The following is a 17,485-nucleotide window of genomic DNA, read 5'->3' as shown; positions in this document are numbered from 1 at the left end:
AAGTTGAGTACTGTGTGCAGTCCTGCTCACCTCATTACAGGAAGGATGTAATTGCACTAGAGAGGGTACAGAGGAGATTTACAAGGATGTTGCCAGGACTGGAAAAATGCAGCAATGAGGAAAGATTGGATAGGCTGGGTTTGTTCTCCTTGGAACAGAGAAGGCTGAGCGGCGATCTGATTGAAATGTACAAAATTGTGATGGGCCAGGATAGAGTGGAGGTGAAGAGTCTATTCACCATAGCAGGGAACTCAGTGACGAGGGGGCAGATTTGAAGTGATTGGTAGAAAAATTAGAGGGGAGATGAGGAAAAACTTTTTCACCAAGAGGGTGGTGATGGTCTGGAACTGGTAGTTGAGGCAGAGACCCTCAACTCATTCAAAAGGAGTCTGGATGTGCACCTCAAGTGCCGTAAACTGCAGGGCTACAGACCAAATGCTGGAAGGTGGAATTAAAATAGGTAGATCGTTTTTGGCTGGCACAGACATGATGGGCCAAGTGGCCTCTTTCTGTGCCTTAAACTTTCTATGATTTCCTGTATTCTAAAATCCTCCCAATCCTCAGATTTACTACTATTTCTGGCAAATTTAAAGGCCTTTTCTTTTAATCTCAATTTAATTTTAATCATACAAAGAACAGAAGACCCTATCCAGAGGGAATGAGATTCCTCAGAGCAGGTCATTCCTGCTGATGGAGGATCATCACAGGTGACATGCATTGTAGGTACAAACACATCAGTCGAGCCTGCTAGACAGGATGTCGCCTGGTCATTAGCATGGCATGAGTGAGCACAAGCAACAGGAGGTGGCAGAGACGGGGATGATATTGTTATGACCGACCGCTCCAGTAATAGCCCCCAATCAAAATATACGATTCTGATTGTGGTGGGAGAAATGCACTGTTCATTCAATCCCGTCCCTCCACAGATCACCGAGCATATCATTTTAAACTTTCTAAATTAAAGCAAGACCTGGCCAAATTGCACCATCTATTAACCCCCGAATGAGGCTAACCAAACCAGGTGTCTTTAAACCACAAATTAACTGTTTCATTGGAAAAACTAAATTCTTAAACACTATGAAGATCTAAACAACATTTAAAATAGAAATAATTAGAGTCCTTGCAAATTTATGCCCCTGCCGCAGGTGAAAAATTCCAAGGTTGCTTGAAATGCTCACAACCATCTGATGGGGAAAAAAGGTTCTTCAACAGTAGAACAGTCTGTAGTCTAACTCCAACAGTAGGTGATGCTTTCCTTTTCCAGCGAATTTCAACAATTAACGACTTGCAAAAACTTTAATTAATCAATTTGGCTTTAGAATTTTTGAGGGATAATAGATTAGCACAGTCGAACTTCCCTTCTTTCAGTTAAATTATCAGAGATCTCTGTTTTGGCTTGACTTTTTTTAGAATTTTGAGAGATAATAATAATTAAACAGACTAAATTCTCTTCCTTCAGTTTAAATGGCTGAGAGCGCTTCTTTCAGGTGCTAACACCAGCTGTCTGTCTGTGTTCTGTTAGAACAGACTGTCTTCAACTAAAAAGCCAGTTCAAAATTGAATTGTAACAAACGTATAGCTTGATGCTCAATCCAAGTGGCTGTATTCAAGGTGACGAGAATGCACCGTTTGAATCGCAGTCTCCAAATGGCTGTATCCAACGGCAACCAAAATGCATTTTCTCCAACTCCTGAGGCTTGCTGGTTCTTAAAGCAGTCCGGCTCCTTTTCCAGCCTTAAAGACACACCACATATTCCCCGGAGATAATAAAAACTACAGGACCATGACAATATCATGATGTTGGTCCAGTGTAAGTGACCAACTGAACCTTCGATCTATCAGGGCATCTCTGGGATCTTGAGGAGCAGTGTGATTGGTTGGTCTTGCACTGGATGCCCCATTTTCCTCCTTATCATTGGTATCCTCATCAGACGAGGAGTGCTGAGCAGCTTCTTCCTCCTGGACCTCTAGTCCTTACTGCTGCACTATATTGTGCAGCACGCAGCAGACCACAAGTGTCCTCGAGACCCTCAGTGGTCAGTAGTGAAGGGAGCCTCCAGACCTGTGTGAGCACCTGAAGCATAACTTCAGCATGCTGATGGCTTGCTTGATGTCAGATCTGGTTTTCATATGAGTTGTAACACTCCTGATTCTTGTTGGTGGGGTTCCTCAGAAATGTCATCAACCAGGTTTAAAGAGAGTGCCTTTTGTCACCAAGCAGCTACCCTTTAAAGTTCATTCTAGTTGGGGATGTTGGACTGCCGCAGTATGAAAACTTCACGGTAGCTCCCAGGGAATATAGCACAGACCTGCATGAACCTTTTTTATGGTTGCACACCAGATGAATGTTGATGGAATGAAATCCCTTGTGGTTTATGAAAACTCCTGATTGAGCAGAGGTGCACAAATTAGTACATTTGTGCAATCAATGGCACCCTGCATTTGTGGAAGCTGGCCAGAGACACAAATCTCAGAACCCGCCCGTTCTGACTTTTGCCATCAGAGGGGGAGTTTATATACCTTCCAGCCCTGGAAAACAATCCATACATCACCTACTTTATGTATTTATGTGAAGTTGACTGTGACACTCTCGCTCTGTTGCCAGTAGCACCCTGGAAGAAACCAGAGGCAAAGAAATTGAGACCAATAATGACTTTCACAGACACTGGAAACGTGTAGCTGCCAGGTCCAGCAGCCAACAGGTTTTCATGTAGGAGACTACAGAGGTTGTGTCCACCTAACGTAACAACCTCAGCCTTCGGAAGCACTGCTCCTGTGACAGGTCAAGGAAGCTGAGCCTCTGTCTATAGACTGTTAGGTGGGTAGGGCCTTCTGTAAGCTCATACGTCCCTGGCTGTTCTCTTTTCTACTCACCACGTGGAGCTCCTTCCACTTCGCACCTTTGCTGCTGTTGATCCTCATTTTTCCTCCTCTTGCTTAGTCCAATTGAGAGCAGCCACAATGCCACACATCATAAGATTCTCTCTCTGAACAACTCAAAACTCTCCAAATAACTCTCACACCAAACTGTATCCCAAAAGAAACTGAAAAATGGCTTGTGAGTTCTGAGCCTTTACGCTCTTCAGGCTTACGGACCTTTAACCACCTCGATAAAGTGTTGAACAATTTTGCCTACGTTTCACCAGAGACTTTCCCGACCTCGGGAAACCTGTGCTGCAGCGGTTAAATTGAATGTGGGGTTCCAATTGGATTATCGAACCACTGCACCTGACCTCCTCAATATCCTCCACTGTAAAATTGCCAGAAAGCTTGTACACAGCCGATTGGGGTCAGGTTATGCGATTTAGATAATTTAACCCCTCCCAACTCTCTGCTGCCTGTCGTGTCTGGGGCAGGGTTTAATAGAGGCCAATATTCTCCATACTAACATTTAAGATGTTTGTATGGCAATCCTCAGTCCACTATTTAAACTGAGGTATTATCCTGTCTATTTTTAGCAGCTCTTGTGCAGAATCTACAAGAGCTTAATTATGCAAAATTAATTCATGCAAATGAGGGAATTGACATACAGGCCTATATTTTCTGAGTTATGGGTGAATATCATGCCCAGTGTTAATTCTGGTCATTATAAGTAGATATTAAAAGCAAGCCAAATTCTCACATATTAAAGAACAGAGTCATTGCTATTCAATATAACATTTCAGTAATGGGAAAGTTTGTTTTTCCAAGCTACCTTCTACAGTATTTAAATAATGGAAGATAAAACACGCTTGACAGGGAAACCAACTGGAACTAGAGCTTGCACTTGTCATTACATCTACCTAGCACCAATACAGAGTGTTGACTGGGGGCATGACTGTAGGATGAGTCAGCACTAAGACAGTCGCAGAGTTTTGCATTCTGTTACAAGGCACCTGGAGACAACCTATAAGGGACAGTAGTACCAGTGGCAATGAAGGTCATCTCTTTCCTCACCTGTTATATTGCTATGTCCTTCTTATACCTATAATAGCAACTATTTTGCCTGCAGATGCATCAACCAAATGACAGCTTCATTGCTTATCAGGACCATCAGGTTTTTTTTAACCTATTGAATTGCAATAGCAGCATGGCACAGTTAACTAATTGTCCCACATTGCTGGATTCCCCAATGTTCAGGAGATCATTGAAGGCACCCATTCATCTGTCTGAGACCTTGCACATAATGCCACAACCTACATGAGCAGAAAGGCTGGGAATTTCCTTAGAGCTGCTCCTGCTCTGCCACCATGACTTCTCTGGAAGTCCAGTGGAAATCCTATTTACACGCAGCAAATGATGCGTGGCTAATAGACGCTTTGGCTATTTTTCCTTCTTGGCTGTGAAGACAGGGAGATTAAAAATACAAACAGAAACATGGAAGTCAATCAGGTCCAGCTATCACTAGGCTGAGAATGCAGGAGTGTAGTTAGGAGCTACTTTAAGTCAAGCAAGACATCGCATTACATGTTCATTATTTTGTATTTACATTTACATAGCGCCATCCACAACCTCAGGATGAACCAAAGCACTCTGCAGCCAACGAAATACTTTTGGAGTTAGTCACTATTGTAATGTGGGAAAGGCAGCAACCAATTTATCCATAGGAAGGTCCCATAAACAGCATTGAGATAGATGACCAGATAATCTGTTTAAGTGAAATAAAAACAGAAAATGCAGGAAATACTCAGTCGGTGAGGCAGCATCTGTGGCGAAAGAAATAGAATTAACGTTTCAGGTAAATGACCTTTCATCATATTTGTTTTAGTGATGTTGGTTGAGGGATAAATATTGGTCAAAAAGTATCATCGGGTCTTTTCTGTCTACCTGACAAGGCAGACAGGGCTTTGCTTCATATTCCTTTAAAAGCTTTTTGCTCTCTCTCAGATATACTCAGGTACACATGAAAGAAACATATTCAACTACCCTCAGTCATGCAGAAAACATTACAAAATAAACAATGGCAAAACTATAATAGCAAAGTCGGACTTACAACACTCAGTTACATGCTTTTTATAAATGTAATGCCTTGCCTTAGATATTCTGTCAGATACAGTAATGCTAGTCACTGCTGTAAGTGGTCTGACTGTAGATGTGCCTGTGCAGCTCAATATCTAGTTATACAGTCATAAAGGATTCCTTGTGTGATTGGAACCGGATACTGTTGACCTTTGCAAGTCTGCTTAAATTCCTTTGAAGGCAAACTGAATAAGCATTTGAGGAGATAAAGCCAGATGCACTCCCTAGTTTTATGCCAGTCTTGGCTCAATGACAGCACCCTTTTGTGTTAGAAGGTTGAATGTTCAGTCCCCACCCCAGAACAATGAGCACAAAAGATAGGCTGGCAGTTAAGTGCAGTTCCAAGGAAGTATCAAAAGTTTTATCTTTCATATTAAATATTAATTGAGATCAATGTAAATGCTATTATGTGTTCTTATCCACTGCCATTAAAATAAAATTGGGTTACATGGATTTCACTTAAAACACCCTTCAACCTGTCATGGGGGTGTGGGCCTGAGTGGAGTGTCAATATCCAGGCCAATAAATCTGGTAATTTGTGGGCTAGCACCAGAAGAAATGATCATTAAAGCTTCGGCATTGTTGTTAAAAACCCTACTGGTTCACTAAAAGTCCTTCAGGAAAAGAAACCGGCTATCCTGGCCCACAAAGAAACCTTTACAAATTGTAAAATTCACAGTTACCTGGCCCTCTTCTGTCTTCAGATCCTGAAACTGGCAGCTTTAGCCTGGCAGGAAATTCACTACTGCTATCCATTCAGGCTCCAGGTAAAAATAGCAGTCAGGCCCCAATGATGTCATCAAAGACCAAACTGCATGTTTGAAAAAATTCTCCACTGCCTTTGAGTGGATGGTCCATGTTGCCTGTAATTTAGTGTTGCAGTCTGTTAGATTGGGATGGGTATAGAGCAGGTAAGTCTCCAAGCTTTATTTTCAGTGCTCCTTACCTAGCTTATGCCAGGCAAGAGGGGCTAAAATTCCCTTCCTACTGTCTACTCTCTGACTAAACACTGTCCCATGATATGCTGGGTTCTTAAATTTAAAGTTTTTTTATTCATTCATGGGATGTTGGCATCGCTGGCTAGGCCAGCATTTATTGCCCATCCCTAATTGCCCTTGAGAATGTGGGTGGTGAGCTGTCTTCTTGAACCGCTGCAGTCCTTGGGGTGTAGGTATACCCACAGTGCTGTTCGGAATGGAGTTCTAAGATTTTGATCCAGCAACAATGAAGGAGTGGTGATATAGTTCCAAGTCAGGAATGCAAGTGTGACTTGGAGGGGAACTTGCAGGTGGTGGTGTTCTCATGCATCTACTGCCCTTGTCCTTCTAGGTGGTAGAAGTCGCAAGTTTGGAAGGTGCTGTCTAAGGAGCCTTGGTGAGTTGCTACAGTGCATCTTGTATATGGTACACACTGCTGCCACTGTGCTTCAGTGGTGAAGGGAGTGAATGTTGTAAATGGTGGATGTAATGTCAATCAAGCAGGCTGCTTTGTCCTCTTCGGTGTTGAGCTTCTTGAGTGTTGTTGGAGCTGCATGCTTCCAGGCACGTGGAGAGTATTTCATCACACCCATGACTTGTGCCTTGTAGATGATGGACAGGCATTGGGGAGTCAAGAGGTGAGTTACTCGCTGCAGGATTTCTAGCCTCTGACCTGCTCTTGTAGCCACAGTATTTATGTGGCTGGTCCAGTTCCGTTTCTGGTCAATGGTAACCCCAGAATGTTGATCGTGGGGGATTTAGTGATGGTAATCTCATTGAACATTAAAGCGAGATGGTTAGATTCTCTCTTGTTTGAGATGGTCATTGCCTGGCACTTGGGTGGGGCGAATGTAACTTGCCACTTATCAGCCCAAGCCTGAATATTGTCCAGGCCTTGCTGCATATGAACATGGACTGCTTCATTATTTGAGGAGTCGTGAATGGTGCTGAACATCATACAACCATCAGTGAACATCCCCACATCTAACCTTATGATGAAGGGAAAGTCATTGACGAAGCAGTTGAAGATGGTTGGGCCTAGGACACTACTCTGAGGAACTCCTGCAGTGATGTCTTGGACTGAGATGATTAACCTTCAATAACCACAACCATCTTCCTTTTTGCTAGGTATGACTCCAACCAGCAGAGAGTTTTCCCCTGATTTCCATTGATTCAAGTTTTTCTAGGGCCCCTTGATGCCATACTCGGTCAAATGCTGCCTTGACGTCATGGGTAATCACTCTCTCCTCACCTCTTCAGTTCAGGTCTTTTGTCCATGTTTGGAAAAATGCTGCAAATGAGGTCAGGAGCTGAGTAGCCCTGGCAGAACCCAAAGTGAGCATCAGTGAGCATGTTATTGCTGAGAAAGAGCTGCTTGATAGCACTGTTGATGACCCCTTTGCTGATGATCGGGAGTGGACTGATAGGGCAGTAATTGACCGGGTTAGATTTGTCCTGCTTTTTGTGTACAGGACATACTTGGGCAATTTTCTACATCGCCAGGTAGATGCCAGTGTTGTAGCTGTACTGGAACAGCTTGGCTAGGGGCGCGGCAAGTTCTCGAGCACAAGTCTTCAGTACTATTGCCGGAATGTTGTCAGGGCCCATAGCCTTTGTAGTATCCAGTGCCTTCTGCCATTTCCTAATATCACGTGGAGTGAATCGGATTGGCTGAAGACTGGCATCTGTGATGCTGGGATCCTCAGGAGGAGGCTGAGATGGATCATCCACTCAGCACTTCTGACTGAAGATGCATGCAAATGCTTCAGCCTTATCTTTTGCACTGATATGCTGGGCTCCCCCATCATTGAGGGTGGGGATATTTGTGGAGCCTCCTCCTCCTGTTTATGTTGTGAGATTTCTATCTGTTCTATCCTGAGCCTTTGGGTTGTTCAAAAATTCCTTAGACTGAATCTTTAACATTAAAAACCTTCTGTGGACGCCCAGGCACATCTGTCACATGCCTTCATGCTGGAAACCCATTTATATCTTGCTTCTTTCTTAATCCCGATGTTAGGCTGGTCAGATCTGTAACTGGCTGGCTGATGAGGCACTGCACCTCTGTGACACCCAGGAACATGACTTTATGGGACTATAGATCCTGTGGGCTGGGTAAAGCCCTCTAAAAGCAGCCCTCCAATTGACTCTAATAAGATTAGTCACTTTTGGTAACAGAGGCTGCTGCTTCTCTTTCTGAAAAGAAGCATAAATGGCACCCTTGATGAGCTAAGAATAGTTAGTCAGACTGAATAAGACAAAAAAAACAAAAAGAAGCGATCCCAAGCTCTGAATTACATTGTCTTTCCACTAACCTCAAAACCAAACGAGCCGACTGATCCAAAAGTCTGCAGTTTCTCTTTAAATACTTCCTCCAATCATGCCAATCAATCTTGTGAGGTTTAACTGAGCGGGTTGACCACTGGGTGGAACTTCTGTCTGGCCAATTAAAATAACATCAGTTTCCCATTGAAATATTCATCAACCACCCAACTGTATAAGGTTAAAATTGAGCTGGAATCTTTTTCTTGCTTATGGATTTTACATTATTGAAACATTTGCTTACATCATACACATTTGTTGCAAGTGATGACATCACGTCTGCACTGAGTGTGAAGAAGGGAGTTTGGTAAGTGAGTGAATTGTAAGGGTTAATCTCTCAAGACTAGTTTTTGTTTTGTTTACATCTAGTAATTAATTGAAATTCCTGTTTCACTTAAGACATAAGTTAGGTTTCTTGCAGTTTTAAACAGGGGTATACTAACACTGAGAGTATCTGTAGTTGGTTAATTCGGTATCTAACTTCAACTGGTTTCTGAGCTGTAGCAGAGCTCCAGCAAAGCTGACACAGCATTGATTCCAGTGGATAAATTCAGGGGAATCTCAGTGCTCCTTGTCTCCATTGAGTGCTGCTGGAGGGCACAGAGTGTTAAGAAGGGAGTTTGGTGCATGGCGGAGGGGCTCCTTTCTTTCTTTCTTCTACCTTTTTTCAGCCTCCAGTAGCTGCCTCTCTCTTTGGTACAGGGGAAGAAGTTGATTGGCGAGTAACTGGTAAGTTATTTTACTTCTCACTGTAATAAAAGTTTTTAACATTACGTTATGGCAGGTCAGCTTGGCCAAGTGGAATGTAGGTACTGCGGTATGTGGGAAGTCATGGATGCACCACGTGTCCTGGATGAACACATCTGCAGGAGTGAAACTATAAGGGTATGAGGCGCGAGTTGGCTATGATAGATCGGGGAACGTTACTTAAAGGGTTGACAGTGGATAGGCAATGGCTAGCATTTAAAGAGTGCATGGATGAATTACAACAATTGTTCATTCCTGTCTGGCGCAAAAATAAAACAGGAAGGGTGGCTCAACCGTGGCTTACAAAAGAAATTAGGGATAGTATCAGATCCAAGGAGGAGAAATATAAAATGGCCAGAACAAGCAGCAAACCTGAGGATTGGGAGCAATTTAGAATTCAGCAAAGGGGGACAAAGGGATTGATTAAGAAGGGGGAAATAGAGTATGAGAGTAAGCTTGCAGAGAACATAAAAACTGACTGTAAAAGCTTCTATAGATATGTGAAGAGAAGAAGATTAATGAAGACAAATGTAGGTCCCTTACAGTCAGAAACGGGGGAATTTATAGTAGGGAACAAAGAAATGGGAGATCAATTAAATACATACTTTGGTTCTGTCTTCACAAAGAAGGACACAAATATCATACCAGAAATGTTGGGGAACACAGGGCTTAGTGAGAGGGAGGAACTGAAAGAAATCAGTATTAGTAGAGAAATGGTGTTTGGGAAATTGATGGGATCGAAGGCTGATAAATCCCCAGGTCCTGATAATCTACATCCCAGAGTACTGAAGGAAGTGGCCCTTGAAATAGTAGATGCATTTCTGGTCATTTTTCAAAATTCTATAGACTCTGGAACAATTCCAATGGATTGGAGGGTAGCTAATGTAACCCAACTATTTAAAAAAGGAGGTAGAGAGAAAATAGGGAATTATAGACCGGTTAGCCTGACATCAGTAGTGGGGAAAATGCTAGAGTTCATTATAAAAGATGTAATAGCAGAGCACTTGCAAAACAATGACAGGATTGGACAAAGTCAACATGGATTTACAAAAGGGAAATCATGTTTGACAAATCTACTGGAATTTTTTGAGGATGTAACTAGTAGTGTAGATAAGGGAGAACCAGTGGATGTGGTTTATTTGGACTTTCAGAAGGCTGTCGATAAGGTCCCACATAAGGCATTAGCATGCAAAATTAAAGCACATGGGATTGGGGTTAAGGTCCTGACATGGATAGAGAACTAGTTGTCAGACAGGAAACAAAGGGTAGGAATAAACGGGTCTTTTGCCGAGTGGCAGGCAGTGACTAGTGGGGTACCGCAGGAATCAGTGCTAGGACCCCAGCTATTCACAATATATATTAATGAAAGAGATGAGGGAATTAAAGGTAATATATCTACGTTTGCAGACAACACAAAGCTAGGCGGGAGTGTGAGCTGTGAGGAGGATGCAGAGAAGCTCCAGTGTGATTTGGACAGGTTGAGTGAGTGGGCAAATACATGGCAGATGCAGTGTAATGTGGATAAATGTGAGGTTATCCACTTTGGTGGCAAAAACAGAAAGGCAGATGATTATCTGAACGGTGATAGATTGGAAAAGGGGGAGGTGCAGCGAGACCTGGGTGTCCTTGTACACCAGTCGCTGAAAGTAAACATGCAGGTGCAGCAAGCAGTTAAGAAGGCAAGTGATATGTTGGCCTTCATAGCGAGAGGATTTGAGTACAGGAGCAAGGATGTCGCTGCAATTATACAAGGCCTTGGTGAGACCACATCTGGAGGATTGTGTGCAGTTTTAGTCTCCTTATCTGAGAAAGGATGTTCTTGCTATGGAGGGAGTGCAGCGAAAGTTCACCAGACTGATTCCTGGGATGGCAGGACTGACGTATGAAGAGAGATTGGGTCGATTAGGCTTGTATTCGCTAGAGTTTAGAAGAATGAGAGGGGATCTCATAGAAACCTACAAAATTCTAACAGGACTGGACAGACTAGATGCAGGAAGGATGTTCCCGATGGTGGGGGAGTCCAGGACCAGGGGTCACAGTCTAAGGTTAAGGGCTAAGCCATTTAGGACTAAGATGAGGAGAGATTTCTTTACCCAGAGAGTGCTGAACCTGTGGAATTCTCTACCACGGAAAGCAGTTGAGGCCAAATCATTAAATGTATTCAATAAAGAGTTAGATGTAGTTCTTAGGGTTAATAGGATCAAGGGATATGGGAAGAAAGCGGGAACAGGTTACTGAGTTTGGATGATCAGCCACGATCATATTGAATGGTGAAGCAGGCTCGAAGGGCCAAATGGCCTACTCCTGCTCCTATTTTTCTATGTTCCTATGTGTCACTGGCTGCAGAAACTTGAGCTCCAGGTTTTGGAACTCAGGAGCATGCAAGCAGAGAGGGAATGGGTGACCGCCAGGCAGTCTAAGGGAACCAAGCAGGCAGAAAATACATTAAAAGGTATGACAGTATATAGGCAATGGATAGTCTTTAAAGAAATATTAAATAGTTTACAGCAACTATACATTCCTTCAAGGCACAAAAGCCCAAAAGTAAAGGCAGTCAACCGTGGATAACAAAGGAAGTTAAGGATTGTGTCAGGCAAATCCCCACCTGCCAAGAATGTTGAAAATTAATTTTGCCACATGAACATTGATGTTAAACTGCTGATGGTGAAGAAAGAACTTGTTTTAAAAAACAATTGGAAACTTTGGCTGGAGAGAGACATTAGCAAATCCACAGACAGTACTTCAAAGAACAAAGGGGCTATCCCCTGCTCCAATTTAATCCACAATGGACTTTTGATAATCAAACATTGAAGGTGGGAAGGCTAGCATTCCAGGTTAACTACTAAAATGGCTGAATACACAGATGAAGTTGTCAGGCCAGTTTGGTCACATGGTTGGCTGACCGTTGGAGTTGTTTGAATTTTGAACTTGCCACAGAGTGTTTGAAACTGAGAAGGCTGTTAGCTGCTGGACTGAAAAGACCTGTCTCCTGTCCGCTCTCATCTAGCTCTCACCAGCTTCGGAAATCATTGAAGACATACTAACACCAAGAGAGAAAAGTCTCCTATAGTGAACAAGGTTTAAGAAGAATACTGGGCCCCAACAAAAAGTAAGAGCTGTCAACAATCAAGGCCTCTACGTCAAGCTGGAACCACAGAAACAGTAACAAGAGACCCCCTTTAGAGACTGCTTCAAACCTGTCCATTTTATTTTTCTTCTGCTCTTTTCTGTTCCTATTTGCATATATGCATATTTGCATATAAGGGCGGCACAGTGGCGCAGTGGTTAGCACTGCAGCCTCACAGCTCCAGGGACCCGGGTTCGATTCCGGGTACTGCTTGTGTGGAGTTTGCAAGTTCTCCCTGTGTCTGCGTGGGTTTTCTCCGGGTGCTCCGGTTTCCTCCCACAAGCCTAAAGACTTGCAGGTTGATAGGTAAATTGGCCATTATAAATTGTCACTAGTATAGGTAGGTGGTAGGGAAATATAGGGACAGGTGGGGATGTTTGGTAGGAATATGGGATTAGTGTAGGATTAGTATAAATGGGTGGTTGATGTTCGGCACAGACTCGGTGGGCCGAAGGGCCTGTTTCAGTGCTGTATCTCTAATCTAATCTAATCATGTGTATCGCACGTGCATGTTAATGTGGGTGCGTCATATATCCTTAGGCGTTAACCATATTAGAGTTTAAGTTTAAGGTCTAATAAATTTCATTTTTCTTCTTTAAACCGAATTGCGTTTAAAATTAAACACTGTTACAATAAGACCAGGTGAAGGCTGAGAAAGACCTTTCTCACCTGGTCGTAACAATTGTATAGGAATAAAAAAAAGGTCTATAAAGTTGCCAGAAGTAGTAGCAAACCTGAGGATTGGGAGGATTTTAGCAAAGGAGGACGAATAAACTGCTAAAGAAAGGGAGAATAGAATATAATTGTAAGCTAACAAAAAATATAAAAATGGACTGTAAAAGCTTCTACAGGTACGTAAAAAGGAAAAGTTTGGCTAAGGCAAATGTGGGTCCATTACAGGCAGAGTCAGGAGAATTTATAATGGGGAATAGTGAAATGGCAAAGAAACTAAATGATTACCTTGTGTCTGTCTTCACTGAGGAAGATACAAGAAATCTCCCAGAATTAGCACTGCAGCCTCACAGCTCCAGCAACCCGGGTTCAATTCTGGGTACTGCCTGTGCGGAATTTGCAAGTTCTCCCTGTGACCACGTGGGTTTCCGCCGGATCCTCCGGTTTCCTCCCACAGCCAAAGAATTGCAGGTTGATCGATAAATTGGCCATTGTAAATTGCCCCTAGTGTAGGTAGGTGGTAGGAGAATTGAGGGGACGTGGTAGGAATATGGGATTAATGTAGGATTAGTATAAAAAGGGTGGTTGATGGCCGGCACAGACTTGGTGGGCCGAAGAGCCTGTTTCAGCGCTGTATCTCTAAATAAATAAATAAATAATAAATTAGAGATCCAAGGGATTCGGGGGAATAAGGAATTGAAGGAAATTATAATTAGTAAGAAAGTTGCATTGGAGAAATTAATGGTTCTGAAAGGTTGATAAGTCCCCAAGACCTGATATTCTACATCCCAGAGTGTTGAAAGAGGTAGCAATGGAGATAGTGGATGCATTGGTGATCATCTTCCAAAATTCTACATATTCTGGAACGGTTCCTGCAGATTGGAATGTAGCAATTGTCAACCCACTATTTAAGAAGGGAGGGAGAGAGAAAACAGGCAAAAACAGACCTGTTAGCCTTACATCAGCAGTAGAGAAAATAATAATGGATAATAAGGATCTGATTGGACATAATCAACATGGATTTATGACAGGGAAATCATATTTGGTGAATCTGTTGGAGTTTTTTGAGGATGTGACGAAAAGAATTGATAAAGGGGAGTCAGTGGACATAGCATATTGGATTTTCATAAGACTTTTGATAAAGTCTCCCAAAGGAGGTTGGTTAGCAAAAGTAAAGCACATGTGATAGGAGGTAATATACTGGCATGGATTAAGGATTGGGTAACAGGCAGAAAACAGAGTAGGAATAAACGGGTCATTCTTGCGTTGGCAGGCTGTGACTAGTGAGGTACCACAGGGATCAGTACTTGAGCCCCAGCTGTTTGCAATATATCGCAATGATTTGGATGTGGGGACTAATTGTAGAATTTCCAAGTTCGCGGATGACACAAAACTAGGTGGGAATGTGTGTTGTGAGGAAGATGCAAAGCAGCTTCTAGGGAATTTGGACAGACTTAGTGAGTGGGCAAGAATGTGGCAGATGGAATATCATGTGGAAAAATGTGAGTTTATCCACTTTGCTAGGAGGAATAGAGGTGTCGATTATTTCTTATATGGTAAGAGATTTGAAAGTGTTGATGTACAAAGGGACCTGGGTGTCCGTGTCAATAAGTAACTGAAAGCTAATATGCAGGTGCAGCAAGCAATTCGGAAGGCTAATGGTCTGTTAGCCTTTTTCGCAAGAGGATTTGAGTACAGGAATAGTGAAGTCTTGCTTCAATTGTATAGAACCTTGGTTAGACCGCACTTGGAGTACTGTGTGCAGTTTTGGTCCCCCTACCTTAGGAAGGATATTATTGCCATAGAGGGAGCACAACGGAGGTTCACCAGACTTGTTCCTGGGATGGCGGGACTGTCCTATGAAGAGAGATTGGGGAAACTGGGCCTGTATTCTCTAGATTTTCTAAGAATGAGAGGTGATCTCATTGAAACTTACTATTATGACCAGGTGAGAAAGGGGTCTAGGGTTCCCTTCACCTGGTCTTACCGTAACAGGGTTTTATTTTAAACACACCATTTTTTTAGCTCCCCCTTAGTGAATCCTTGTTCACTGCTTTCCAATTGTAAGGCAAAGAAACCAGCCAAACAAGCTTTCTTAGGTTTAAAGAAGAAAGGTTGAACTTTATTAAACTTAAACTCTAATTTGGGTTAACGTCTACGGATAAGCGACACACCCATGCTAGCATGTATACGTGATACATACATGCAGAGAGAGACAGAAAAGAGCAGAAATAAAGTGGAAAAGTTTGAAGCAATATCTGAAGATAGTTTTGGTTCAAGTCTTCAGAAGAAGGAATTTTCCTCCACAGAAGATCAGGTGGCAGGTTGTTCAACATTGCCCGTCTAAGAGCGAAGGCCAAAGTACGGAAAGTCCTCATCAGGGAACTCCTCTTTGCTGACGATGCTGCATTAACATTTCACACTGAAGAGTGTCTGCAGAGTCTCAGCGACAGGTTTGCGGCTGCCTGCACCGAATTTGGCCTAACCATCAGCCTCAAGAAAACGAACATCATGGGACAGGACGTCACAAATGCCCCATCCATAAATATCGGCGACCACACTCTGGAAGTGGTTCGAGAGTTCGCCTACCTAGGCTCAACTATCACCAGTAACCTGTCTCTCGATGCAGAAATCAACAAGCGCATGGGAAAGGCTTCCACTGCTATGTCCAGACTGGCCAAAAGAGTGTGGGAAAATGGCACATTGACACAGAACACAAAAGTCCAAGTGTATCAAGCCTGTGTCCTCAGTACCTTGCTCTACGGCAGCGAGGCCTGGACAACGTATGTCAGCCAAGAGCGACGTCTCAATTCATTCCATCTTCGCTGCCTCCGGAGAATCCTTGGCATCAGGTGGCAGGACCGTATCTCCAACACTGAAATCCTCGAGGCGGCCAACATCCCCAGCATATACACCCTAGTAAGCCAGCGGCATCTGAGATGGCTTGGCCATGTGAGCCGCATGGAAGATGGCAGGATCCCCAAGGACACATTGTGCAGCGAGCTTGTCACTGGTATCAGACCCACCGGTCGTCCTTGTCTCCGCTTTAAAGACGTCTGCAAACGTGACATGAAGTCCTGTGACATTGATCACAAGTCATGGGAGTCAGTTGCCAGCGATCGCCAGAGCTGGCGGGCAACCATAAAGGCGGGGCTAAGGCGTGGCGAGTCGAAGAGACTTAGCAGTTGGCAGGAAAAAAGTCAGAAACGCAAGGAGAGAGCCAACTGCGTAACAGCCCTGTCAACCAATTTTATCTGCAGCACTTGTGGAAGAGTCTGTCACTCTAGAATTGGCCTTTATAGCCATTCCAGGCGCTGCTTCACAAACCACTGACCACCTCCAGGCGCTTACCCATTGTCTGTCGAGACAAGGAGGCCAAAGAAGAAAGAAGGTAGAATTTAGATATAATTAATACATTATATCTTTTAGAATTAAAGATTGAATAAATGGTCAGTTTTCAAGACTCACTGAAATTCCCTTTAAAGGCAAAGTTAAAAATCCATGAACATCCTAGTTACAATGGAATGTGTACCAGAAACACCTTTTCAAGTAAATGAGAGAGGCTACACATGTTCCTTACTGATAACTAAAATCCTAATTAGTTGATAATATTACTGATATAGACAGACTGACTGAAAGAGATGGTACCAGGTACCATCAAAGAACCATCACAGATTATCAATCACAAAATGGAATGTTACCTACAAAAAACAGATGCCACATAAACCCAATTTAACCCAAAAAGGAAAAGAACAGTTTTTGCACAAATTTAATTAAAAATCTTTTAACTATAAAACACATTTATAAAGTTAAGTCATAGTGCTACGAAAAAACACAGCAAACATTTTGACCAGATAAAAGCTCACAATTTCATGCGAAGGGAATTCTCAGCAGATAGTTAACTAGGAATAAGTAACTAATGATATTACCATAATTGGGAATAAGTAATGATATTACATAGAAACATAGAAAATAGGAGCAGGAGTAGGCCATTCGGCCCTTCAAGCCTGCTCCTCCATTCATTATGATCATGGCTGATCATCCAACTCAGTAATCTGTTCCCGCTTTCGCCCCATACCCTTTGATCCCTTTCGCCCCAAGAGCTATATCTAACTCCTTCTTGAAAACATACAATGTTTTGGCCTCAACTGCTTTCTGTGGTAACGAATTCCACAGGCTCACCACTCTCTGGTTCAAGTAATTTCTCCTCAACTCAGTCCTGAAAGGTGTACCCCATATCCTTAGACTATGACCCCTGGTTCTGGACTCCCCCACCATCGGGAACATCTTTCCTGCATCTACCCTGTCAAGTCCTGTTAAAATGTTATAGGTTTCTATGAGATCCCCCTTCACTCTTCTGAACTCCAGCAAATATAATCCTCACTGACTCAATCTCTCCTCATACGTCAGTCCCGCCATCTCAGGAATCCGTCTGGTAAACCTTTGCTGCACTCCCTCTATAGCAAGAACATCCTTCCTCAGATAAGGAGATCAAAACTGCACATAATATTCCAGGTGTGGCCTCACCAAGGCCCTGTATAATTGCAGCAAGACATCCCTACTCCTGTACTCAAATCCTCTCGTCATGAAGGCCAACATACTATTAGCCTTTTTTACCGCCTGCTGCACCTGCATGCTTACCTTC

This window comes from Heterodontus francisci, chromosome 1 (genome assembly GCF_036365525.1).
Source record: "Heterodontus francisci isolate sHetFra1 chromosome 1, sHetFra1.hap1, whole genome shotgun sequence".
NCBI lineage: Eukaryota > Metazoa > Chordata > Chondrichthyes > Heterodontiformes > Heterodontidae > Heterodontus > Heterodontus francisci.
This window is presented reverse-complemented; position numbering follows the sequence as displayed.